The 21,293-nt window shown below is 38.1% G+C and overlaps 1 protein-coding gene across 4 annotated transcripts in view; it reads right to left on the reverse strand.

Annotated features, from left to right (window-relative positions):
• LOC109489339 overlaps positions 1–21,293 on the reverse strand; it is a 420,733-nt gene that overhangs the window by 289,131 nt on the left and 110,309 nt on the right. The gene's annotated exons all lie outside the window — the stretch shown is intronic.

The following is a 21,293-nucleotide window of genomic DNA, read 5'->3' on the forward strand; positions in this document are numbered from 1 at the left end:
TCATCCATCCTCAGACACAAGTAACTGGAAAGGTGGTCAGGTGCGACCCTTAAAAATAGACACAAGAGAAGGAAAATGTACAGAATGTGAATAATCAATGAAATCACGTTGAAAACATAATGCTGTTAGTAAAACTCTCATTGGTTTCTCTAACGCATTGCAGAGGACTCATGACTCGGTACAGCAATAAAAAAGAGGGCACCTTGTAAATAATGCTGTGTGACATGTAGAAGATTGGTACTGAAATCTGCAAACCTGAGTGTAGAGCATGGAGAAAGCACGTGGACAAGAATAAGGAGAGAAACAGAAGAGACCTTAGTACACAAAGACTGGGCTAGAATCAATCATTTATTATACTATACAACAAAAATTTGTTAACTTTTTATCAGACACTACACTATGCAACGAAGCTACAGACAGTTGAAGGATGGATAACCAAGAGTTTGTGTCAATAGTGCTTTCCTAATAGTGAAGAGAAAATGAACTCAGACGTGACACCAAGCAGAAAAAGCCTTCAACTAGCTGGATGCTCTCATCCAACTAGAAGTGGAATATCTGATAAATGCTTTACTTGCCTAGCCTGACAACTTAATCTCTCAGGAAGTTGAAAAAGCAAGAAGTACCTCTCTCAACATCATTCTGATTCAATGGGTGGCTAAGGAAATAGTTGAGACCTTGGGAGAAAATGATACACCATTGTACAGGATTTAAGTAGTGTATCACACCTACGACACTTACAAGCCCTAAATTTCAGGAAAGTAAAGTTTATAGATCTCAGAGGAAAAGGAAGGAAAAATTATAAAGAAGAGGATTCAAGATTTTCTAGACTATATCCTAGGTACTACAAAAACGAGTGTGTTCCTATCAAGAGATTATGTGCACTTCACAAAACTAGTAAGGATGCATATCACAAGAAATTCAATGCAGATCAAAATGCTGAAATTAGAAAACTAAATTTGATGGAGAAAAAGACAAGTACTTAGCAAAAAAGAGCACATAGGATATTACGGATGATAATAAATATGTGGAAAAACCAACAGGAAACAAATGCTTGCTTAGGGATTCTCTGTATTGTAATCAAACTATCCTTAATATGCAAAGATGGTGTAACTGTCTTATTGTGATATAATTAAAAATATGTACTTTGTCTTCTTCTCTAGTTCCTGGCATATAGTTCCTAAATTCCTGGCAATTTCCTATATGATAGGGGTGAGAGGAGTGCCTTTTGTTATTCCTAATAAGCCCCTTTCAACTATAGCAGAATTTATGCTAATTAAGTAACTCGAGGAGTTGGGGAATAGATTGCCAGAAGAACCATCCAGACAATTAGAGGGGTGGAACTTTTAGCCCCACCACTGACTTCAAGGGAGGGGAGAGGAAATGGAGATTGACTTCACTCATCAGTGGCCAATGATTTAATCAGTCTTGCCTACATAATGGACCTATAGAAAACCCTAAACACAGGGGTTCAGAAAGCTTCCAGGCTGATAAAAATACGAAGTGCTGGGAGGGTGGTGTGCCTCCCAAGAACATGGAAGCTCTGCAACCCTTTCCCATATACCCTACCCAATGTATCTCTTCCATTTGGCTGTTCCTGGGTTGTATTCTTTGTAATAAACTGGTAATAGTATGTAAAGCACTTTTCTGAGTTTTGTGAGCTATTCTAGTAAATTATCAAACCCAAGAAGGGTGTTGTTGGAATCCCCGATTTATAACAGGTCGGGCAGAAATACAAGACTCGAGATTGCATCAGAAGTGAGGAGCAGTCTTGTGAAATTGAGCCCTTAATCTGGGAAGTCTGCACTAACTCCAGATGGTGCCAGAAGTGAACTGTATGATACCCACTGGGTGCTCAGAGAGTTAGTGAATTGGTTCATGAGGAGAAAAGCCCCACACATTTGGTGTCAGAAATGTTGTGGATATAGTAAAAGAGTTTTGTTTTGTTGTTTTTTTTTTTTTTACATGATACTTGATAAAAATTCTTAGAGGGCTCACCATCCCAAACTCCTCTCTCCTCCAGAAACTGCGGATCCTTTTATTTCCCTGAATATGCTGTGATTTCAATTCTACTCTCTTAGCAAAAGAAAAATTAGGACCTATCATATTTCTCTAGATGTACTTTTATCCAAAATGATAACAACCTTGTTTAAGGAGAGTATTTTTAACTATTCATACTTTGATTAACCTACACAAGAGCCAATCTACTTTTTTTTTTCCAATAGGCTTTTATATGCACTTTAGAAAATATTTTGGGAAATGGCTATGCTTAAAAGTTACCATAAGAGATAGATGAAACCTGGCATTTTAAATTCAGTACAATGAAATACAAAAATAGATTGACCTTATATTAACTTCTAAAAGTAGACTAGGCAGTGAGCTTTTACAGCTTTCATTTGAAAAGAATAACACATTGAGTTGTCATTCCTCAAACTTATTCACTCAGCTGTCCATGACCATTCATATGATTTGGCAATACATAGTGAGCCAACTAAATTTTAATATACTTTAAAGTATGACACTTCATATTCAGAGTAAAATAGCATATTTCATCTCAGTTTAATAGTAAAAGGTTAAAAATATATATGTTTGTTTTCTGTGATATGTTAAGGTCTTTTCACAGTAGTGGTAAGTGAAATATCAAATTTTAGACTCTTTAAACCAATTTCAAAAATGTAGACTACTTAGAATTGATCACCCCCTGATATAAAATGGTAAATGGTATTTTGTTATAGTAGTGTCCAGAGCCATTTGGAAAATCTTTTCATCTTACATCTAACCATGCATTCAAAAATCCCAAAAATGACTAATCTAAATTGCAAAAACATTAAGTTGGCCAATTTTTGTTTTAAACAAAACTCACATTGAGTTTACATTAATTATTGTTTTGTCTGGCAGATAAATATTGAGTAACTTCAATTCTTTCCCTATTACTGTCAAGAGGAAAATGTATAGTATAGGGGAGGAAAATTTTTTCTTTATCCTTCTAGGTTCTTTTGACTGGTCTACTAATTAAATTGACATATGACAGATTAACAGAAGAAAAACAGAGTTATTTACATACATATAGAAGCCCCATAAAATAGGAGACCCGGGGGCGCCTGGGTGGCTCAGTTGTTAAGCGTCTGCCTTCAGCTCAGGTCATGATCCCAGAGTCCCGGGATCGAGCCCCACATTGGGCTACCTGCTCAGCAGGAAGCCTGCTTCTCCCTCTCCCTCTACTTGTGTTCCCTCTCTCACTGTGCCTCTCTCTGTCAAATAAATATAATCTTAAAAAAAAAAAAAAAAAAAGGAGACCCGCAGGCAGTTAGGCAATTGAGGTTTATATGTCATCCTGAACTAAGAAGGGGTCTGAGACTTCAAAAGGAAGGAAGACATTTTACGGAAAAATGGGAAGAACAAATGTTTGGTAAGTAAAAGTTTGCCATGTCATACAGAGATAATGAGACATAGAGAGAAAATTGATCTCCAGGCCCTCCTGAGATTCTCCCTAGTATACCACCACTTAGCCCATTTCCTTGGAGTTACCTCTGGCAATAGCTCTCTTCCTGGACCAGGCCCTCCATCTAAATTCTTTTAGGCAGGTAAAAGGGGGAGGTAAAGCTATTCCTGAGTCTTTTGGGCCTTGAATGAGTTCAACTCAAAGTAATCCACATGCCAATATAGCACATTTTGGGGAGGCTTTTTCTGAACCCTTTCAATATGAATGTAAATGGATTTTTCTAGAGAAAATAAGATCCTCAAAAATATGTAAAATAATGGTAGAAAAAAGCATGACATCATCACATAGTTTATTTTTAATTTCCATGTAGGTTATTGTTCTTTTCAAATCTGAACTACTATGAACTCTTGTTTGCAACACATCATTTTATTAAATAATAATCTTTTAAACCCAAGCCCCAAGTGAAACTTTAAAAGATGTGTTAAGAACAAAATTAACTAATCTACATGTACCCCATCTTTAGACTTATTTAGACTGATAGTGGATAATTTAAAGGGACAAATCAAATAAATTTTGACAAGGACTTTTTTCAGATTAAATAAATATTAAGCAAGAAGCATTTTTTAGCTTCCTCAAAAAAAATGCACATACACACATGCACACACTATTCCATTCTTCTTCAAACCTGAGATTTTTCTTTTTTAAAAATCATTTATTTTTCTACTTTTGACAACTGTGGCTACAAATACTTCCCTCTTAAGCCCCCTATAAGAAAAAGAGTAGTGCCAGAACAATTAAGTATGGTTAGAATGGTACCTAATCAGAATGAGTGGGGGGAGTTGGTAAATGAGAAACTTGCCACATAACATATCTACAAGACACTTGCTATAGCCTTAACCAACTAGTTCCTAGGAGGGACTGGGGAGTAATGTCAAATCCTGATTAAAAAAAAAATCTCAATTTTTATGTGAATTCTTCTGAATTTTAAATGAACTCTTCCCTTCTGGCCAAACAGTAGAAGTACACTGTCTGGTTCCTTTGTGGCTGGATGGGGCCATGTGAGCAGTTCTGCTCAATGATTTTAAGCCAGATTTTAGTTGTGGGTGTATGACCTTCCAAAGCTCTTTCCTCTCTGCTATAGCAATTAATAATACCCGAGATAGTGGCTGCTTTATCAAGGCAGGTCGAGAGTGAAGGCAATTCAGTGCAATTGTCCTCCTGTGATGTATGTGCTACATGAGTGAGAGATAAAATTTTGTTATTTTAAATTACTGAGGGGGGTGTGTGTGTGTGTGTGTGTGTGTGTGATTGCTATAAAAAGCTTATGCTGGCTGATATAGCCACTAACTCATTAAAAACACAAGTAGGGCACTATGGGGACTAACACAAATCCACACACCAATGTGGGCCAGGATTCACCAAGGGACCATCAGTTTTCAGTCTAAAACACACTGAACGTGCTTAATAAGAGAGTGCATGTGATTTGGGTTCAATAAACAAAAAAATCTTAGATTGCTACATAGAATATTTGACCCTGGCATTAACTAAAGAAGAAAGAGGGGAAAGAGGAAGGGAAAGGAGGAGGAGACAGAAGTGAGGAAGGGAGGGAAGGAGAGAAAAGAAGAAAACAACAAAAAACAGAATGAAAAGTAGACAAAATAAAACATTGATTAGGGTGACTAGACCTGATTCGTATTCTAAAACAGTCAAGTCTGTTCAGAAGCCCACATGGGCACCCATATGACTTTCTATAACTCCCCTTCCCAAATATATCCAGGGCCTTTCTGAAGCCTTCTTGTGCCATTTATAGCCTGAGTTTTAAACCATTCCACCCCTCCCTTCCTCCACTGACTTTCAAGGTCTCAGCTCCCCTCTAGGAAAACCAGTCAGCTCTTTACAAGACTTTTACACTATTCAGAGTATTTCTGGCTATTGATATATTGTTCCTCTTTAACACAGTATTTCCATCTTTCAAACACAGCCTGTGTGTACTAACTCTTAGCTCGGAGAAGTAGAAGTGCATAGCTTGGTAGCGGGAGGGACAGGTTCTAGGGTCAGCCTACCTGAGTTCCAATACTGACAGTGTGCAGCCTTGGGAAAACAATATTTTGCTACTTTGCCTCCATTTTCTCATCGGCAAACTAATGATAATGAGTATCTATCTCACTGAGTTCTCTTAAGTATTTAGAACAGTGCCTGACATATAGTGAGACCCATATAAATGTTTGTCAAATAAATGAGCAGACAAATAAGTAAATATTTGGGAATATGTTGGGAATATTAGACTTCAGATTACTGTGAAATATTGGCTGGCAAAAGGGGGAATGGAGTAACTTTCAACATCCTTCAAATCCCGTGGTATACTACTTACGTGCTTGATAATCAGCCTATTCTTTGTTTTCCACAATGTTGTTTTATCTAACTGAATATTCCTACATCAAGCTTCAAGGGTGGTAAGAACTAAATCATTGACAGCCATTTCTGTTTTGATAAAACAAACAGGAAGTAGTATTTAACAATAACACATAAAAAGAGAGAGAAAACCTATTTAAAAGCTAAATAAAATATCTCTTGCTATTGTCCATATACTAGAAAAGATCTAACCCAGCTCTCTGAGAGCCTCGCCTCATTGCTTAAACCCCAGTGCAAAGGAAAACCGTGTCATTTCACTAAGTCTTTGCTCTTAACTTAGAAGATGATGTGGTCTTTCACTTTATTTCCTTTTATATAGCCAAGCATAAAATTTAAGGGATGCCTTCCATCAAAAGACTTTCTCATAAAACATCTTTCCCAGTGTGTTCTGTATTCACGTTATGCCATAAAAGTCAAGTATGTATTGACTCTTTCTACACCCTGAGTTCTATTTACAGACTTCCACTTGACAATCACCAACAAAACAGAAGAAGCTGCTGCGTCTCTGCCCCTCACCCTTCCTCAACCCCCACTGGCTTTGTGGTGTGCTTCTCCCACTGTGATAATCAATAAGGGGTGGTTCACAAGCTTATGCAATCAAATCTGTGCTTCTGAATCCTTACTTCTATCCTAACCTAACGCTTCTTCCAGCTGAGGATGGAGAGAAGTACAAACAGAACTTAGTGGAATGTTTGATTTCTTCAACAGATTTGGAAAACAGATTCTGTCTGATTTTTTTAAGTTTAAGACTAGCTGGGTGGTAACCTCAAGGAACATATTTAAAAGTAATGAAGGAAACAATTCTGAATCAACCTGTGGAAGTCTTCAGAATTGGGAATTAATTCAGACGTTCAAAAAGGAAATCTCTGACGCAAATTACAAACCAGCCATTCAGCATATTACACTTAATGCAGATATCTCCCGTACCCATCTGTGAATCTCATTTATCTCCTGGAATAAACAAAGTCTCATTATGAAAGTTACCCTTTTATATCTTTTGCTTTCGTTTTCCCCAGACTTGGCCTTATTGGCAATGTCTGAGAGAACCGGTAGCCTTGAAAACTTATTTTTCTTCGAAATTGTGTATTTAAAACTGAAAACAATTCTGTGGGGTAAATACTTCTAATCCCTACTATAGTTATCTCTTTGCTTTATGAAATAGATTTCCAATTTTTGTGTGAAATCTTTACAAATGTCTTTAAACCGTAAACTTCCCAGAGGTAAAGGCATGGGAAATACAGCTTTTTTTTTGGATAGTGAACACTAAATTATACAATCACCAATGTAATCATTTATTTTCTCTATTTGGGACACTGTATGAAATATAAAAAAGCTAAATAACTTTCTTAAGCTTTTTACTGTACTTTTTCACGTTAATCAATACCCAAATACAAAGGACTACAAAGCTACCAATCACAGTTCAAATGATCAAAAAAATTTTAGTATTTTGTTAGATTAACTGACCAGTAATACATTTTTGGAACTAGATGTTAGCTATATTTTTTTGTATAATATTTCTCATTTTACATGTATACAAGCAAGAACTTCTTCCGCCTTTAACGCATTTACTCTTTCATTCAACATTCAACAGGACAGCCCTATTAATTCTTCCTCCAAACTGCAAATACATTCATTTTAATGAGAGGAATCGAAAGTCCCATGGGAAATATGAAATAAAAGCCATTTTCCTTACAACAAAAGCAGATTTTTTAAAGTGACTCTCAGAACTATGTGTGGGAAAAGAGGTAAGCAGGGGTTGAATTCCTATATCACTCCACTCTCTTTCCTATTGTAGAGTTGTAACTAGTAAATTCAACTGTTTAAAGGAAGACTCAAAGAAACTTATAGAAAGCTTATAAAAATATTTGGACTTTTCTTTGACTATTTAGCAATAGCAATTATAAAGGCAAATGTTTCATTTTCCATTATATCCATGTGCAAAGAGAATCACCTGCAGGGCTGCATGGAATAATAAGGTCACAGCATGAAGACCAGGTACACACAGAGCCCTCACAAGTCATGGACTGAGCTCAGGTCTTGTGGCCTTTGGAGATCAGTCTAAGCAGCCATCCTTGCCAAATCTGAGGCAAAACAGCAAGAACAGCCATGAGAACCAGAAAGAAAAGCAAAGCTAGCAGCTGGCAGGAAAGCAGGTGTAAGGCTGTCAGAATAAGAGTACCACCAGTACTGCATATCAAGTACTTAATATTGTCACTAGCTCCAGGCCTGGAAGAAGTTGGGTCAGATGAAACACAGGCAGGGAATCTGAAACATATAAGATCTGAGGTTTCCCAGAATATTTGCAGATATAGAATTCATGCATTCATTCAACATATTGTACAGAGTGCTGAGATGACAAAGATAAAATAGATGTGGTCTTGGGGCGCCTGGGTGGCTCAGTCGTTAAGTGTCTGCCTTCCGCTCAGGGCGTGATCCCAGAGTCCTGGGATCGAGTCCCACATCAGGCTCCTCCGCTGGGAGCCTGCTTCTTCCTCTCCCACTCCCGCTGCTTATGTTCCTTCTCTCGCTGGCTGCCTCTCTCTGTCAAATAAATAAATAAAATCTTTAAAAAAAAATAGATGTGGTCTTATACCTCAAAGAACTAACAGTGATTTAAGGAAGTTGGGCTAGTAAAGGGACACTTAAAATATAGCCCAGTGATATCTGTAATGAAAGAAAGTATGAGATGCTTTGAGGAGCAAACCCATTCAAACTGAGATTATAGACAATTCTTTCCAAAGGCCCAAGATGTCTTGAAGAACAAAAGAGATATTATTTTTTTTATAATACATGTCTGTTTGTCCCACAAAGAATTGTAGAATTTAGTTTGACCACAAAGGGACTTAGAGACAGGACAGTCTAGAGGAAACTGATGTGAAGCCATGAAGGTGAAAATATCCACAGCTCATCCGGAGGCCTCCACAGAATTTGGTTTCTGGACATGGGACAGAAATAATCAAAGAAAAAGCTCAAGAGATCGTGAGGGTCTATGAAAGGTTTGGGGCACCAAGCCCAGGAGTTTGCTTTTTTATTCTGCAGACTGTGGGGAAACATTGAGAGGCTTTAGGCAGCGTAGTGATATGATTAGATGTGCTTCAGAGCAACTCTGCTGCCAGCCTTGGGAAGAACAGATGGAAGAAGAAGGGGTGATCTGCACAGTGATAAGTTAAGAGGCTACTGCATGGAGAAGACTTGAGAGATTAAAGCAAAGTGATGACAGTGAAAATGGAACGAGGGGACAGATTCATGATGCTTGGGAGGCTGAATCAATAGGGTTTGGTGATAGATTATATAAGGGAAAGAACGAACCTCGTATGGCTATTGGATTTCTTATTAGGATGTGTCATTCTCCCACTTAGAATATACAGGAGGAGGAGCACAGTGGCAGCAAGAAGAATACAAGATTGATTTAGAAGTCCCTGTGGGGTGTTCAAAAAGAACTGGTATTGAGCATTTGGATATAAAGATTTAGAGTCCAGAGAAGCAGCCTACGCTAGAGATATGCATTTGGGTGGTATTGTAACCACTGGATCTGCATGAAGACGTAAAGGAGAATGTGAGTACGAGAAGAGCAGAGGGCCTAAGATGGAGCCAAGCAAAACAAGGCCATTTGAGAACAGGTGCTTTGATTTGCATGCCAGGTTTAGGGATATCGTGAAGCCAGCTCCAGGCTCAAAAGGGCATGAAAAGGTTAAATAGAGTCACCATGTGATCCAACCACTCCAATCCTAGAAATACGCTCAAAAGAAATTTAAAAATGGTCACACGAAAATTGCACTTGAATGTTCTTAGTAGCATTATTCATAAAAGCTAAAAAGTTGAAACAACCCCAATGTCCAGAACTGATGAAAGGATAAATAAAATGTGTTTCTGCACAATGAAATATTAAAGAAATGAAGTACGGATGCATGTGACAAGAGGAATGAACTTAAAAGCATTATGCTAAGTGAAAGAAACTAGACACTTATTATATGACTGCATTTCTATGAAATGTCCAAAGTAGGAAAATCTGTAGAGATAGAAAGTTTTTTGGCTGCCTAGGCTGGGGAGATGGAAGGAGTGAGGGAGGGTACATGGTTTCTCCCTGAGGTGATGAAAAGTTTCTAAAATTGATTGTGGTAATGGCTGCATGATTCTGTGATTGCACTAAAAGTCACTGAAAAGTACACTTTAAATGAGTGAATTTAAATGAGGTTGATATGTGAATTATATCTTAATAAAGCTGCTAAAAGATTGTATGAAAGGACACTTGAAAGTATAGATAAGATAAATGCAAGTACAAAGGCGTAAAACTTATTAAAATCTCTCTGAAGTTTTAACTCAAGAGCAGGAATCTTCCACCCATGGCAACAGGCACTACAAGATTCCAGTAATAGGTAAATACCGGACAGAGGAACAAATAAGTCTAATCAGTCTAACAAAGATTCCTCATCTGTTTGGTGAAAGCAATATCCAAAGAGTAGGCAGGGAGGCTACTTGGAGGTATTAATCAAGTAATACTTTCAAAAAATTTAGGCTATTTCACATGTAAATATAAAACATTTCAGAGGGTGGATTTTTGCATATTCTACTTTACCATAGAGAAAATCCACACTGGAAGACTATTAATTGTTCAGACTCCCTCCCAGGTCCCCCATTTCCTTCACCACTGTAAGGGTTGCTGGAAGAAATGGAGAAAATGGGCAGCAATTTTCAAATGAGCCTAATTTACAAATTCACTTCTCAAAATTTCTGTAAGGAAAATTATAAAGCACTTAACAGGGTAGCCACTTAAACCAGTTTTCTTTCCTTTTTCATTCCAACAAGACAGTACCTTTAGCTCTGTCTGGTTGCTTCTCCCTAAAGGGCCTTGTTCCTCAGATCTTCATACCTTTATTCATGATCTCCACCCTTGCACCTGCCCACTCTCCCTCCCTTTTAATATTCTACACTTCTTTCAGAGCCAATAATGACATCACTCTCATCTTGGTTTTGGGTGCACAACAAATTCTCCCTCCACCAAATTCCTATTGCACTTAGATGGGATCTCACAACCTGGTGTTCTCTAACTTAGGTGTGTGTTTTATCTTCACAGCCAGAACCAAAGTGGCTCAATAGCAGACAAGATGATTCTCTATGCTCTCTATGATGTCTAGCATACTGCTGCAAAAGTAACAGATTCTTATTAAGTATCTAATTATGGCACAAAGCAAAATAATTTTTTTAAAGATTTTATTTATTTATTTGACAGAGATAGAGACAGCCAGCGAGAGAGGGAACACAGCAGGGGGAGTGGGAGAGGAAGAAGCGGGCTCCCAGCGGAAGAGCCTGACGGGGGGCTCTATTCTAGAACTCCGGGACCATGCCCTGAGCCGAAGGCAGATGCTTAACGACTGAGCCACCCAGTCTCCCCCAAAATAATTTTTAAAGAATTATTAATGTCCTAAAATTATTGCCTATTTATATTAAAAATAACTTACTGGAAGACAAATGCCATATGATTTCACTTGTGTGTAGAATTTAAGAAACAAAACAAATAAGGAAAGGGACAAAAAAAGAGAGAAGCAAACCAAGAAACAGACTCTTAACTATAGAGAACAAACTGATGGTTACCAGAGGGGAGGCCTGTGCAGGGAGGGGTGAAATAGGTGATGGGGATTAGGGAGCACACTTGTGCTGAACACCGGCTGCTGTATGAAGTGTTGAATCACTATACTGCACACCTGAAAGTAATATTACACTGTACGCTAACTAACTGGAATTTAAATAAAAACTTGGAAGACATAAATAAATAAATTAATGATTTACTGATGTATGAAAATGCATCAAAGGTGCTGAACACTTGCTGTGTGCAGAGATTCTGTGGAGTTCTATAAGCACATTATCTAATCTCATTCTCTTAATAGTCCTGTAAGGTGGTTACTCTTACCATCTTCACTTGGCCGATAAAAAAAGAAAATAGATGTTTGTTTTTTTACAGATTTGTTCAAGTTCACAAGGATTTCTGCATATTCAACACAATAAATATGTTAGAATATTTGTTCTTTTACCTTCTAATATTGGCCAAAAGACTTCTAATCAAATACTGGAAGATATAATCACTCAGAGGCAGGAAGATCTGTGTTTAAATCCGAAGTTCTCAGAATCACAGTTTATTCAAATGTACAATGAGGCTAATAATACCTGATTCATAGGGGCATGAGAAATTAATACAATCAAAAGCTTCCAGCCACAGGAGGAAAATAATCTTACTTCATTTTCTATCTACTTGAATTACAAATGCTTCCAGAAGTTTACCATTATTTTTGGAAGGAAACATACCAGTAATTCCATAGGTATTAGGGCATTTTTCAGGGTCTTAGTGCAGATCTATATTGACTACAATCTTAAGATGTTAAGCTTTTCTTCAAAGAGATGATAAAAGCATCCTAATTATGCCATCTTGTTCTTATTAAAGGCTAAGATGAGAATTCTACCAGTCACATTATATGTTACTCCTGATTTGTTCCTACATACAGAGTTTCTCTCAATTTCTTCAGCAAGTAATTTTAAAATAGGAACTTGAAAATCACAGGTAAGGTAAAGCAGAAGTTTTTGTGAGCATGTATGTGTCTGTACGTGTGTAAAGAAGAATGAAGAAACAAAGATGTTAGTCTAGAACTATTCTTTAAGGCATACATCTTTGGCACTGGATTCTTGGTTAAGAAATATCCTTCAGAATCTAAATTCTTTGCTCATTTATTCCGCTTTGGGAAAAAAATCATGTGAACTGCCGTGCCTATAATGTATAAAGCCTGAACAATGATGATCTTTTCAGAATATAATTAGACTTATAAAGCAGTAGCAATAAAATGTATTCAACTGTGTGTGTAACCAGCCTGCTTCCCTCATTGTATTTGAGCAAAGTGCTTTGGTTGAAAGCCAGGCAGAAAACCCCAGTCTCTCCCAGAAAGGACTTCTAAACAGCACCATGGCTGAAAGAGGGAATCTCCTCATATGTACACCTGTCTCATTTTCTTGGGGCTCTGGCCAGTCCTGCTGATAGATTACATAACATGATTAAGTGAGTTCTGTTTTAATGTAGGTTCAACCAGTATTTATTGATTGACCACTACATGACCGTACTAAGCAGGGTTCTCCAGAGAAACCAAACCAACAGGATATATGTACAGGAAGAGATTTACCGTGCAGAATTGGTTCACACAAACACTGAGAAGTCCCATGATCTGTCATCTGTAAGCCAGAGATGCAGAAAGGCTGGTGGCATGATTCTAGCCCAAGTCTGAAGACTTAAGAACCAAGGGAGCTAGTTGATGGTATAAATTCCAGTCTAAGGGCAGGAGAAGATCAAGGGCCCAGCTCAGTTGGCAGGCAGAAAGCAAGAAGAGGGGAATCCCACCTTCTTCTGCCTTTTTGTTCTACCCAGGCACTCGAAAGTTTAGATGATGACCACCCATGTTATTAACTCTTGAATAACATGGGGGTTAGGGGCACTGACCCATCCTGCAGTCAAAAATATGCATATAACTTTTGACTGCCCCAAAACTTAACCACTAATAGCCTACTATTGGCCAGGAGTCTTACCGATAACATAGTCAATTAACATGTATTTTTTATCTTATAAGTATTATATACCGTATTCTTACAATAAAGTAAGCTAGAGAAAAGAAAATATTATTAAGAAAATCATAAGGAAGAGAAAATACATTTACAGTACTGTATTTATATTTTTAAAACTCTGCATATTAATGGAACTTCACAGTTCAAACCTGTGTTGTTCAAGGGTCAAATGTACTCTGAGTCTACAGATTCAAATGATAATTTTATCCAGAAACATCCTCACAGACACACCCAGAAATAATGTTTAATCTGGGCAACTCTAGGGCCAATCAAGTTCACACATAAAATTCACCACCACAATAACAGCACCATAGGCGTACATCAGTGCATTAGAAAGAATTAGCTTGCCTGATGCTTACAGTGTATTTGAGAAAATAGTTGATGATCATGTAATTTGTCATCCAAAATGGAACACTTTTTAGAATGAAAACAGATTCTATTAATAATGAAGCTGGGGCAAAACTATATAAGACAAAGTACAATTTATATTCATATATTTACCCTTTTAGATAAAGAAATAGGTATAAGAATTTTATTCAAGAGGAGGATGCAATCCTAAAAATAGTTATTTTTTCCTTATGTGGATCTGTTTAAACTTTGTTCCTCTACTGCTCTATAGAATTTCCCCAGGTCCTGTAGCTTCTCCTACCTGCTTTGGTCACAAAACAGTTTCTTTCAGAAATTTGAATGTCGTGTCCAGGGTCATAATTAAAACTCCAGCTTCATTTCCATTAAAAGTGGTTCTCAAGTGAGGGAAAGTGTGAAAGAGGAGAAATATTCTGTCTTCCAGGACTATTTGGCAATTTGAAGACATTTTGAACTGTTACAACTGGAAAGAGGGGATGTTACTGGCATCTAGTCGGTGGCTGCCAGGGCTGATGCTAAGCATTCTACACTAACAGGACAGCCCCCCCCCCCCCAACGAATNCCAACGAATCATCTGTCCCCAGGTTTCAGCAGTGCCAAGGTGAGGAAACACTGCCCTAGGATAACTGCTTTCTCCAAGTGGGAGCTCACTTTGGACCTGGAAATCTTTAAAAGCAGTGGAAGAACATTAACATTCTTTCTTCTCCCTTAGTTTCAACCCCCTACTGCTCCTTCCAGTGGTTTCTGATGCTCAGATTTGGGTGCAGGGGAATAAGGGATCAGAGAACAAGGGCATATTCTTACATCTGTTAGAGTTATAATCTGGAACTTTTCTTTTTTGGATGTAGTGAACACACAGTTGCTGGGAGTGTCTGCATGGGTGTTGTTATTTTAGACAATGTGGGGATAGTTAACAGCAGGCAATGCCTCTCGAGGTCTAAAGATTAGGAAGTGTTGATTAAGTTTAGTAAGAGGGAAGTCCCTGATGACCTTAGCTGGAGGTGTAGAGAGGGGGAGAGGTGCAAGCAGAAGCCAGATTAAAGAAACAGCAGGAGATAAAACATGGGGACGGTGATTCCATAAAATCATTTTTGTAGACATTACGTTCAAGGACACAGAGGAGAGAGGAGAGCACGCAGGACTGGTGTTGGATCTTGAAAGGGGCAGATTTGATCAAGTTTAAATGGAAACTGACAGAGAAACAGGGACCAATGGGACAAAGAGAGAGAGAGAATGAGAATTTATAAAGCATGGTCCTTGAACAAATAGGAACAGAAAGGGATAGTATCCAAGCACAGGTATCCATTGGGCCAGAGGACAGTAGGTCTCATTTACCACTTATTGTAACCTTGAATAGAACTGGTTTGGTTCTCTTTCATTTATACCTTTGAGTTAGGTCGTTCCAGGACTTAAGTCAATGAGACAGCTGCCTACATGATAATCTGAGAAGAAAATGGCCTGAAATTTTTGTCAGTAAAATAACTCCTTGGTTTTTCCAGGCTTTGCCTCCCAAAGGCTCTCTGTTAAAATGTAAATAAGTTACCTGAAAAGTCACCATCTGCAAATCCATTAATATATTTGCAAGGATCAGTTTATCAATTGGTCAGGACAAGTTCACTGTTAGAGTGTTGAGAGCGAGTGTGTACACATAAGTACACACCCTAATTTTTGTGAGACAGGACGATATTTCAGAATAGAGAAAGGAGAGTCTGGAACACACAACACTCTCTAAGGGGATTGTATCAGGAAGAATGTAAAGATACTAAAAACCTGAAAAGAGAGGGCAAAAAGGTATCTTCAGAGACTCCTGCAGGATCAAATCCAATAGGAGAAGGTAATGCAAAAAGTCTTGAGATCTACCAGATTCTGTGGCTGCACAATTGGGCTCATGTTCCCTGGTAAACAAGATTGGCTCAGGGTGTGGCTGGCTTCTTCCAGAAGTCATCAGGATTTTCCATATACCATCAAGACATTTGACTGGCTGTCTGAGCAGAGACCACAGTCTACCATCAAGTCCCTGGCCTGGCTCAGGCAGCTCAGACGCTCAAACATTTGAACCTGAAGACCAAACACTCCTACCAAACCTCAGTCTCCACCCCTGCTATCCTGCTGTTGTAACCCCGCCTGTCCTCCCCTCTTCTCTACGCTCCCCATGTATGTGTCAGGGGTAAGAGCTCCTTTCTAATACAGATTCTTATGCCACTTCATTTCTGGATTTTGGATCCAGTAAAACTGAGGTGGAACCAAGTGTCAGCTCAGGCTGCTGTAACAAAATACCATAAGTTGGATGGCTTAAACAAAATGAATTTATTTCTCACAGTTTTGAAGACTGGGAAGATCAAGGTGCCAACTGATTCAGTTCCTGGTGAGAGCTCTCTTTCCAGCTTCCAGATGGCCCTCTTCTCTCTGTGTCCTCCCTCACATGGCCTTTCCTTGGTGCAAATGGAAACAGAGATCTCTCTTTCTCTTCATATAAGGTCACCAATTCTATGAGATTAGGACCCACACCTCTATGATCTCAATTAAAATTAATTATGTACTAAAAGCCCTATCTCCAAATATAGTCACATTGAGGGTAAGGGCTTCAACATATGAATGGGGCAAGGGGCTGTGGACACAATTTAGCCCAGAGCATGGAGGAAATCCACATTTTCAGCCAGCATCCTACGTGAGTCAGAGGCAGACAGACAATCCAACATCCTGGCTTTGAGAGGCCCTGCTTTACAATTTGTTCCCATGAATCCTTCCTGAAAGGAACGTAAACTAAACTGTAACTAATCGCAATTCTAAAATATGTAATATAACACCATAAACATAACTGCAGCTGCACATCAGTGCTCTATGAATATTACATGTCACTTAGTGCAAGCCCTCAGATAGATGAGGAAACGGAAGCCTATAATACTGAGTAATTGGAAAATGTTTTCCTTGAGTAGGATATACAGATAACCTTAAAGAAGCATTGAGATCTGGCAACATCTTTAAAAAGTTACTAAATAAAACAAACATACTTCCAAACATTTACTTAAAAGAAACATTACAGTAGCAGAGACCATTACTAATTAAATGCAAATAGTTGGTTAATGTGTACTGCAATTATCTCTTACTCAACAAATTATGTATGGAATATTGCATGCATCATTTCCTTCTTGAACGAAAACAAATTCTCTTCAATCCACAAATTATCCAACACAAATGGTGCAAACATTTTGTCAATGGGATAAAAGCCAGCTGACATACTTCCATCCCCACCACACACGCATCCACCTTAGTTACTCTGCACAGAGTGCTTGAGTGTTATCACAAATGTATGTGTCATCCAATTAACAGTGTCATCATATATTCTTCTCTCCAAATGTATTACCAAGTAAATAAGTTAGCACACAAACGGGTCTTCTGTTTTTTTGTTTTTTGTTTTTTGTTTTATTTTTTTTTCAGAAAAGAGTGAGTGGTACCTTGTTAGCCTCCAAAATTAAGGAGCATTGCAGGTTGGAATATTGTTTACAACTGTGCAGCCCAGTGGTGACTGTGTGCAACGAGTAATGAGAAGCTTATCTAGGCACTTAACTTGCCTCCATAATGTGAAATCTAAAAACTTCTAGGAAGAATTATATTTCTATGCAAAGAAAATGTGTGTTAATTTACGTTTTTTGAAATATCCATCTAGTTTAAACTAAGCCAAAGATGTATTTTTGATCTGCCACTGAAGAGACTTCCTGGTGGTGGAGGGGGGATCTTACTGACTCTGAGGATTCTTGGAGGAAAAAAGGAAACTTTTGACCGAGGACTGCTATGGATACAGAGAAGACCATTGAAATTGAGCTATTTACCATTAACCATGAGGGCATGTTTCTTCAAACGTAATACCTGCACCTGTTTATTAGAAATAACTAGGGATAGGATGCTTTTGAAAAATACAGATTCCAGGCCCTTTACTGAATTCTAAACTCTCTGGGATCAGGGCCAGGACTGAGCATTTTCTAACCAGGTCTCCAACTGATTCTTATGCACACATGAGCTTTACTCAACTGAGGGGGAAAATAATAGGAACATACATTATTACCATCTTACTCCATCAAGTCATCCAAGATTCGGCAGCTCATGTAAAACCTGAGGTAATCAATGAAGTACATGAATTCTAACAAAAATAAAAATAATTTTTAAACTTGGACCCTCCATCTACCACACCACTTAGACCCTAAGTCTCTTTTTTCACTAGCCCCAGACGCCTCATGGCACATGGTGATCTTTTAAACCATCAGATGATTATCAAAGTCAAATCCTTGACCACTGTTAGGCTCTCTGAATGGACTGAAACTCAACCAGCAAACTTGTCCTCAAAGAAAAAGTCAGTCTCTGTCTCTCTGCTTCTCTGGTCTCTCCTTCTTTCCCCTCTTTCACTCGAGGAGAATTTACCATTAGCCATGAGAACACTGGAGCCCACCAGTTCCATCAGTTTTCACTTGCTTATGTGGCCTAGTTGTCTTTCAACATTCAATACCTGGTGGCATTATAAAGTTTCTATTTATTGTACTATACACATACTTCTAATTCCTCTATCCTAAGATACTTTTTTTTTTTTTTTTTTTTACATTTTAGTACTGAAAGTAGGTTGTACTTCACAGATGTTTGGCCCTTTCAAGCAACTGTAAATTGCTCTTATACTACGTCCCCAATTCTCTCCCTGTGAGATTAGAACTATTTCTTTTTTCCATCTTTCCCTTTCCAAACCAATCTTGAGAGCCCCTGAACTGTAACTTGGGAGTTTTATGCCAAGCAAACATGTTGTAGGACCAGGTAGATATCTTTGTACCATTGTTTGTCCATAATACATGCGAGCTCAGGAAGTACAACCATTATAGGCTCTTCTTTGTTGCAAGTTGGGTAGGACAGAGCCAGAAAACTCAGTTGGCAGTCAGAGGCCCTCTAAAGAACTCTTCCAGTACATACAAAGTAGAATGATAACAAAGCCTTAGTTTATTTGGTATATTTTTCTTTCTTAGTGATACCTAAAATAATGGCATGTTTACTCTGATAAAACACAGGGGACAGTAGCAAACTTGATAAATATAAAATTGAATCAACGGGATGGGAGGAGCAAAAGATCTTTAGCCCTCTTAATGGGCTATGGCACACATACACAGAAAAGTTTAAGATTGTTAAATTTTTTGTTTTATCTTTTTAATCTTTTTATTCTATTTGATCTTATTTTATCTCTGCTCTTATAGTGCCTGAAAGCTCCAACAGAAGCTATTGCCACTTCTTACCTATTGACAGACCTTGATTTCATTTCTGGGGAATTGTCTCCATAGCCATGAATCCAATCATGCCACTTCTGTATTCATCAAAGCTGTCCTCATAGAAAAGGGAACCTCAGTGTAACAGCTCTTCCATTAGGTTCTCCAAAGCCTGCCATCGTTGATGCTGTCTTTTTTTCAGTTGTCTCTCTTGATAAAACTGGACTATCTCTTCAGAGTTAGGTTGGAGGACGTTTTGAGGGGCATACCATCCAGGGTCACAGCAAACTACCTGTTAACTCTGAAAATCAACATGCTTTTAAGATAAAGATCAGCCATCTATTTTATTCCAGGATGAGCTCCTTGCCTGTTTTGAAAACTCCCACAAAGATTCTGAGAGCCAGAGGATCAGACCCTCAGTCTTTTTAATCTGTGTTCCCAGAAGACCCCTGAGGTCCACAGGCTGAGTTGCCTCCTTAAACAAGTATCCCAGAGGAAGACAAGCCCTAGTATTTGCCACACTGTATTAGAGTGAGTTATTTACCCATCTGTCTTCTCCTCTAAGCTGTAAGCTCCTGAAAAATAGAGTTTGTTGCCACTCACTTATAATCTTAGTTGTACCAGTAAATGGTACAAGTGAAGCCCTGGTACTAGTACCCCAATGACTATAAATTGTGTCGACTAAACATTTTAATGGATGATTAGAGTTATGGATCACTAAAGGATAGAATATTAGAATTAGAAGTGATATTAAGGATAGTTTAGTACATTAATCTTATGGAACAGATCAGGAGACTATATTCTAAAACTAGACAACTTTCTCACATTCACAGAGCTAACAAGTGACAGAGCCATGAAGACATAGACTAAGACTGCTATAATGACAGCTTTTCAGCTCTTTCACTATAAAACATTAAGATCGGCTACATTGTTAGTCACAATTTTAATAAGATACACCTATCAGTGAGAGTATTAAACCAATATATATATATTATTCCCTCATCCTGTGGTAATGATGAATCAGTAACTAAAAGACCTCAGAATTTTCTTGCTCAAACCATCAGGAGTAAATAATGAAGTTAAGTCTTTATAGACCTCTTACTTTTGCATCACTATTTTTTTAAAGATTGTTTTTAAAGATTTTATTTATTTATTTGTCAGGGAGAACAAGGGAGAGAGAGAGAGAGAAAAAACACAAGCAGGGGGAGGGGCAGAAGGAGAGGCAGACTCCCCACTGAGCAAGGAGCCCGTCGCAGGGCTTGATCCCAGGACCTGGCATTATGACCTAAGCCCAAGGCAGACACTTAACCAACTGTGCCATCCAGGTGCCCCTTGCATCACTATTATAACAAAGCAAATACATAATTTTTTTCAAAGTAGGCTTTGTTCAAAGCAGGAAACAGACAGGACACACAAAACTAGAGTGAAGTTAAAATTCACCATAGTTGTCTCATGTGTCCTAAGTAGAAAATTACAGTTACTAACTGCAGCACTTCCGGTCAGAGGGAAACCGACAAAGAAGGAGATAATAATGCCCAGATTCCATCCACTGTTACAGATCCTATTTGGTTTTTCAATGGGAGGTGGTGGCAGTAATTCTGTAATGCTAACACTAAGCACAAGATTTTGCAATAAATGTTTATAGATCTTCAGTATCAACTTCTAAATATTATTGCCATCACTTTACTATAATTGTAGATAGTAAAAATACAAGTAGTGATAGCCAATTTTCAATCATTGCACAATTCAGAAAAAAAAAAAAAACCACTTCACTACATACAAGAACATTTTCTCCCTGAGATTCCATCTACCAAAGAATTAAAATAAAACTGCTGACAGTTACCTATTCTATAACTGGTTGCAATTCACATAGTAGGAAACCTTCAAAATGTAACTTTGCTGTCTCTGCCCTGTATTCACCTGATTCCTGCTCAAGGTACCAGTCGAATTTATGTGACAGTAAGTCTCGATTTGGGAAGGGTCAAGTTGGAAGGCAGAACATTATGGTGCTAATACTCTGTCTTCGCCTTTTCTCAAACTGTATAAGACACTGATTTCTTTGCAAAATAAAATGTGCAAAGGCATATCAGGATCATTCATTTCAACTTCATTACTGGTAATTGATCACACTGCCCAAAGGAAATCAGTCCATTTGTTTTTCATGAGCCAGACTGGACAGAGGTCACTATTCACATCTCTCCTCTATAATGAACTAATTATCAAAACAATAGGCACTTAAT

Source organism: Ailuropoda melanoleuca, chromosome 1 (genome assembly GCF_002007445.2).
Source record: "Ailuropoda melanoleuca isolate Jingjing chromosome 1, ASM200744v2, whole genome shotgun sequence".
NCBI classification, from domain to species: domain Eukaryota; kingdom Metazoa; phylum Chordata; class Mammalia; order Carnivora; family Ursidae; genus Ailuropoda; species Ailuropoda melanoleuca.